This window comes from Euprymna scolopes, chromosome 22 (genome assembly GCF_053919585.1).
Source record: "Euprymna scolopes isolate OS-2025 chromosome 22, ASM5391958v1, whole genome shotgun sequence".
NCBI lineage: Eukaryota > Metazoa > Mollusca > Cephalopoda > Sepiida > Sepiolidae > Euprymna > Euprymna scolopes.
Genome location: NC_136503.1, coordinates 67,857 through 75,000, shown reverse-complemented (window position 1 = coordinate 75,000; position 7,144 = coordinate 67,857).

Genomic DNA, 7,144 nt, shown 5'->3' with positions numbered 1-7,144 from the left:
ATATGTGTGTATATATATATGTTATATATGTGTGTATATATATGTTATATATATGTGTGTGTATATATATGTTATATATATGTGTGTGTATATATATGTTATATATGTGTGTGTATATATATGTTATGTATGTGTATATATATATGTTATGTATGTGTATATATATATATATGTTATTATATATATGTGTATATATATGTTATTTATATGTGTGTATATATATATGTTATATATATGTGTGTATATATATATATGTTATATATATGTGTATGTATATATATATGTTATATATATGTGTATTATATATATGTGATTATATGTGTATATATATGTATATATATATGTGTGTATATATATGTATATATATATGTGTGTATATATATATTTATGTATGTGTGTATATATATGTATATATATGTGTATATTTATATTTATGTATATGTATATATATATGTATATATATATATGTGTGTATATATTTTTATGTATATGTGTATATATATGTATATGTATATATATATGTATATATATATATATATATTAGTGTATATATATATGTACATATATATGTATGTGTATATATGTGTATATATATGTATATTTTTATGTATATATGTCTATATATATGTGTATATATATAAATGTATATATGTGTATATATATATAAATGTACACTCATGAACTAAAAAATGGGCCAGGAAAGAAATTTACAATTTATTGCACAAAAGGCTGCATTACACAAAATGCAATTAAATAATAAACGAAAATGAGTAAAAAATATAAAGAGCAAGATATTTACTTTAATAAAAACTTAGTATGGAATGGAATTGCTCTTAGATCTTTTTAAAAGATCAATTTTTTTATCATGCTCTCAACCAACTTGGAGCACTGTGAAGAGGAGATGTTATTTCATTCTCTTTTTACTGCTTCCCATAATTTTTCTTTGTTGGAAAAAGTTTTTCTAACTAATGCACGAGATATTATAGCCCAAATATTTTCCATTGGGTTTAAATCTGGGCTTTGGCCAGGCCAAAACATCACATCAATTGAATTATCAGTAAGCCACTTCTTTGTGACTTTTGCTGTGTGTGCATGGGCATTATCATGTTGAAAAATAATGTCATTGTTCATTTTTAACTTCTGGATGCTTGGTAATAGACCTCTTTCTAATATTTGAATGTATTCTTTGACATTAATTGACGCATCACATCTGATAATTTCCCCAACTTCTGCTGCAGAAAAGGTCCCCCATACCATTATTCCTCTGTTTTCATGTTTTACTGTGGTTTTTATGCAATTCGGTGAAAATCTTTCTCCGGATCTTCGGATGCAACGTTCAGGGGCATCACTGGCAAGGCAAAATCTTGATTCGTCCGACCAGAAAACATTTCTAAACCAATCTGTATCTTTCGTACCATAACATGATGCAAATGTCTTTCTGTCGCTGATGTTCTTCTTAGTTAACAAAGGTTTTTTTGCACATCTTTTTGATGAAAATCCCATTTCCTTCATCCTTCTGGATATTGTCACTCTAGAAAGAGAATTTCCTTTTGCTGTTTCGAATTGTTTGCTATGGTCAACAAGTTTTTTTGCAATCCTTCAAAACGGTCATTTTAAGCCTGTGATCGTCCTTTATTGTGTATGCTCTGGGGCGACCAGAACCAACTTTCCTGATCACTGTGCCTTCAATTTCGAAACTTTGCCCAATTCTCTTCACAGCTGAAAGAGATGTTGCCACCTTTTCTTCTTTCAAAATGTCGAAAATCTGCTTGTAAGTCAAATTTGCCTGTCGTGATCCTGCAATTTGGTTTTTAATTTTTTCGTCAAGATGTCGTCTTACTTTTCTTGGACACATCTTTAATACTAATAATCTGAAAAATACTAAATAACAGCTAATTATTAGCAAACAAGCGATAAAAATTTAAAAAATTGTTTTCTTTCCAATTTCAATCATAGCCCATTTTTTTTTTGTTCCAATTTTAATCATGGCCCATTTTTTTTTGTTCACGAGTGTATATATGTGTATACATATATATAAATGTATATATATATATAAATATATATATATGTGTATATATATAAATTATATATATATAAATATATGTATACATATATATGTATATATATATGTATATATATATGTATATATATATGTATATATGTGTATATATATAAATGTATATATATATATATAAATGTATATATATATATATATAAATGTATGTATATATATATGTATATATATATATAAATGTATATATGTGTATATATATATAAATGTATATATGTGTATATATATATAAATGTATATATATATTAATATATATATATGTATAAATGTATATATATATAAATGTATATATATATTAATATATATATGTATAAATGTATATATATAAATGTATATATATATTAATATATGTATAAATGTATATATATATATAAATGTATATATATATTAATATATATATGTATAAATGTATATATATATTAATATATATATGTATAAATGTATATATATATAAATGTATATATATAAATGTATATATATATAAATGTATGTATATATATATATAAATGTATATATATTAATGTATATATATATATATAAATGTATATATATATAAAAATGTATATATATATAAATATATATATACATATGCATATATACATGTATATATATGTATATACATGTATATATATATATTTATTTATATATATATGTTTTTACATAGGCATCACCACTTATCAAGGCCAAAAGGCCACTCGAGCATAAGGGTTAAAAAGTGTACAGTACACAGTTGGACAATATAGTAATCGTTAGTAATGGAAATTCCGTAATTTGTTAACTTAAGTGGAATGGCTCATCAAAAACTTGTTTATGCTTGACTTGAAGACAGCTATATTGTAGTCAGCTTGAAAGCAGGAAAACGGAAGACAATTTCATAGGCATGCAGTTCTAAGTATGAAGCTTTGTTATGGAAGCTACGTTTAGGTTTAGGCACAGATAAAGAGTGGGGAATTATTGATAGTGTTTTCTGCTAGACGTGTGTTTCTTGTAAAAGTTTGGCGAAGGGGGATCATAGATTGAAGCTTAGTCGAAGACTTGCCATGAAAATAACGATAAAGCAGAGACAAACTCGCAACATCTCTTCTGTGAGAAAGAGTTTGCAGGGAACAGAAAAAGACATCCCCTACGAGACTACGAAGTCTATTTTGAACTCTATCAAGGCAGGATAAGTCCTTTCTAGCAGCTCCTGCCCAGATGTGGCAACAGTACTTCATCCTTGGACGTACCTGGCTCTTATATAGATAAGGAATTGCATCAGCAGTGATATATCTACTGGATCGATAAAAAGATCCCACCATTTTTTCAGCGGTTTTGGCAACAGATTTAATGTATATGTTCCATTTAAGATCAGGAGTAAAGGTCAAGCCTAGAAGCTTAAAACATGAGGCCTTCCCAAGACGAGAGCCATTCATTTCAATTGATGCCAGATGGGGATCAGAGCGTTGATGATGTAAAGATAAAAGCTTAGTTTTAGATGCATTAAAAGTAACAAGCAACCTCTTCCCCCATTGTACCACATGCTCAAGATCAGAGGAGAGCAAATCAGAGAGAACTTGGTCGTTTACGATCTTAGATGTGCTACCATAGATAGAAGTGTCATCAACATAAATGTCTACAAATGATTTAAGCATGTGCTTTGGAAGATCATTAATGTAGATCAGGAAGAGAGTTGGGCCCAGGATGAACCCCCGAGGGACTCCAACATTAATATTGTGAGCTTCTGATTTCTGCCCATCAACCACTACTCTTATGAACCTATCAGAGAGAAATGATTTAATAATTGAAAAGACATTTCCAGCTATACCGTAGCTGGAGATCTTGTGAAGTAAACCTTTATGCTATACCCTACCAAAGGCCTTTGATTTCCCTAGAAAGGTAGTCTCCGTCGAGAGATTTGCTAATCCTATGAGATATAACTGTAAGCACATCTGCTGTAGATCTAGCAGAACGGAAACCATGTTGTGTTCCATTAAGAAGGTTATTTTTACTGAGGTGGTTGATTACTTCTCTATTTAACACAGATGCCAGCAACTTACTCATGACGCACAGGAAACTTATTTGCCTGTACTGAGAAGGAGATGACCGATCACCTTAATTCTTTTTTTTTTTTAATTCTTAAATACAGGGCATACTGATGAGATTTATGTTTTTTACATAGGCATCACTACTTATCAAGGCCAAAAGGCCACTCGAGGATAAGGGTTAAAGAGTGTACAGTACACAGTTGGACAATATAGTAATCGTTAGTAATGGAAATTCCGTAATTTGTTAACTTAAGTGGAATGGCTCATCAAAAACTTGTTTATATTAGACTTGAAGACAACCATATTGTAGTTAGCTGGAAAGCAGGAAAACGGAAGACAATTTCATAGGCATGCAGTTCTAAGTATGAAGCTTTTTTATGGAAGCTACGTTTAGGTTTAGGCACAGATAAAGAGTGGGGTAATTCTTAAATACAGGGCATACTGATGAGATTTTCCAGGGTGATAGGAAGCAATTCTTTTTAAGACAACGTTTAAACAGTTTTGTAAATACTTACAAAATACTCGTTAGTTCTGGTTGAAGATTTTGGAGTACTATAATTGGAATACTGCCGGTTGCTTTACTGGAATCAAGGTTTTGGATTAGCTTGGCAACATCACATACAGATATTTGTATATCACATAGCGTGTTTTCTGATACAGGAGCAAATATTAGAAATTGGCGGCCTTGGTCGTAAAGGGTAGAATTAGCTGCAAAGTTCTTAGTAAAGAGTTTAGCTTTGTCTGATGCTGACGAAATGACTCCAGGTCCATTGATGATAGTTGGGATAGAGAATACGCTTCTGTTCAAGGTTCTGTTTGCTATTTGCCAAAACTGGTGGGAACCAATCCGCTGCTCAGTTACTTTGGACTTGACGGACTGAGCATACAGCTCCCTTGCGTTCTTCATTACTTTTTGAGAGTAGTTCTGGCAGTCTCGAAAGCGGCTTTAGTCTCAGTACATCTATTATGTTGGAAGCAATGGAAAAAGTGATTTCTGTGCTCAATGGCAGCCGCACATTCTTGAAAGAACCACGGCTCGCTGTTAGGTTTTTGCTGAAACATTTTCGAGGGTATGAAACGGTCTATACCTACAACTAACCATTCCTTCAGGTATGATACTATAGATGACACATCCTTTTTAAACATGAACGCTGAGGTAAATCTGATATAAATGTATGGAAGCTATCCCAGTCAGCGATAGAGTATCGTTAAACTGTACGATGGAGAGGTACATCTGGGGACTTATTACATTTCATTTTTTATCTTAACTGATACAACAGAGTGGTCAGAAGATCTAAGTGGAGACAACGGAACTGAACACAGTTCAGAGCAAGTTGTGAGAAAAAGGTCTAGGAGACTTGCATACTGGCCATCAGTATCGGACACACGGGTGGGTTCATGAACAAGCTGGGTGAAGTCATAAGCAATGGAGTAATCATAACAGAACCTCTCCTCTTCATTGGTCTTGTTTGAGTAAGTTAACCATTATTATTGAAGTCTCCACAGACATGAATATTAGCTGAAAGATAAGCAGATAGGACGTATTCAATTTTCTCAGATATGCTTTTAAAGATAGTAACTCCGCTGTTGTGGGGGCGATAGAGAGCAAATATAAACGCAGTAGTTTGAGCAAGTTCAACCTGGAAGCACATATAGGGTGTTAGGATTTTCTCTGGAGATGTCCCTACCACATAGAAAGCCATCTTTAATATAGGCACATATTCCATGCCCATGACGATCTGATGGGTCAGATTTGGAAGTTAAATTTAAATATCTTTTAATTACGAACTAATCTAGGGGAATAGTCTGTCCAATGCCAGTTTCGCTTAGAAATAATAGGTCTGGTTTAGTCTCCTGTAATTGGGTTTCAACCTCTGGGAGGTTAGAACGTAGACCGCTGATGTTCGAGAAGGAGACATTAGACATTAGAAGTTGGAGATCCGGGTTTAATCCTGTATTTTTTCTTTAAACTTTTTCATGATGAAGTTTTGGGATTTGTGGACTAGGTCGACAGACGTGCTTGGCGCATGTATATATATATATATATATATATATATATATATATATATTATATATTATATATTGCGTTTCATCAGTACTCAGAGATCAGGTAGTACGGGAATACACAACTCCCAGACACAAGCTGACTTATTGAAAATAAGACAGACTTACAAAAATGTATTGACATCTGTAAGCTGTCTGAAAATGCTACAGTCCAATCCAGAATCTAAAAGCCTGAAGAAGTGAACAGGGTTGATTTTAAACCTGGGAGAAAGACCTTGGCACAATCTGATAGAGAGTGCATTGCGGCATGGAGCGAGCAAAGAGTTATGTCCTACATTTGGTAAAATCTGTTAAAAATGTAAGGGGAAAAACCACTTTGTCGTGAAATGCAAAGTATCAAGGAAAAAGAAGGTTCAAACTGTCAAAACCCAATATCATGACCAGGAAAACGACACTGCAATTGAATGGGCTGATAAACAGTAAAATAAAATAAATACAATAAGAAATGTTCAGATAGAATTCGTCACTTGCAATTTTCTCTCTCAATTTCCAGCACGTGTTCTCCCAGCCACCTCTGCCAACAGGCATGTTATTAGAAAACTGACTCTATTCCATTTGCATACGTGTGCAGTGGAAGATGAGATCTCGTAATATTCTACGAGACCACACTTTATAAATCCATGGCTGCCATCTTTAATCTCTCTCTCTCTCTCTCTCTCTCTCTTAGATCCCATCCGAAGGTAAGTTGTATAGCCACACAATGCACACACATGCGAGAGCTTTCTTTTTTGATTATTACATTCAACTCTACATTTACTAACTAATTTTTCCATTTATTCTTTTTTTGGTGTTTCTATTCGACTGCGTTTCTAACACCCCCTTTTCTTCTTCATAACAATAATTAATTAATTTATTTATTCATTCATTTACTAAGTGACTCGCTATAGTATATACTGGTGTTGTTTTAGAATTTGTCATTGTTCTGAGAGAACCAATTTTCTTTTACTTTTATTAAGAGATTCGTTAATTTTTTTTATCCCATAAT